The sequence below is a fragment of the Octopus sinensis genome, linkage group LG5, assembly GCF_006345805.1.
Source record: "Octopus sinensis linkage group LG5, ASM634580v1, whole genome shotgun sequence".
Lineage (NCBI taxonomy): Eukaryota > Metazoa > Mollusca > Cephalopoda > Octopoda > Octopodidae > Octopus > Octopus sinensis.
In genome coordinates this window covers 126890418-126890856 of record NC_043001.1, presented here as the reverse complement: position 1 = coordinate 126890856, position 439 = coordinate 126890418, and the positions used below count along the sequence as shown (strand labels likewise).

At 36.2% G+C, this 439-nt stretch overlaps 1 protein-coding gene across 3 annotated transcripts in view; it reads left to right on the top strand.

Moving 5' to 3' along the window:
- The window catches only part of LOC115211866, a 99291-nt gene continuing 98852 nt past the window's right edge, over window positions 1-439 (top strand). The window contains exon 1 of one of the 3 annotated variants that reach the window (XM_036503069.1): window positions 1-439. This exon is cut by the window's right edge and continues 193 nt beyond it. The gene's annotated coding sequence lies outside the window, so the exon portion shown is untranslated. The other 2 variants (XR_003881694.2, XR_004999192.1) reach the window with 2 other exon arrangements.

Here is a 439-nt window from a genome sequence, read left to right as displayed (position 1 = left end):
GTAGGTGAAAGTACCCAGTGAACAGAAGAGACTGTTCATTATATAAAATAAATTGCGACGAGACAAAATAAACCCATAGCTCGAAAACTTTGAGCTTCAAACAACACTTTAACTCTGTATTCATCCGCCGCTACATGCTGCCGATATTGTTGCCAACACCGCCTTTATAGCAGACGACTAAATATTAACGTCTGTCTCCTTGAATTTCATTGATTTTATTCTAATTTGTATACATATATTGTATATTATATACACCGTTACTTATTTTTAATATTTAAGTCAAAATAAAGAAGAAAAAAGTGTTCATTTGTGATACACGAGAGAGCGGAAGTTTATCACCACCACCACCATCATCAACCTAACCACCTCCATCACTACTACTAATAAATACGCGAACGCCATCGCCGTCGTCATAATCATAATCATCACAATCAGCTGC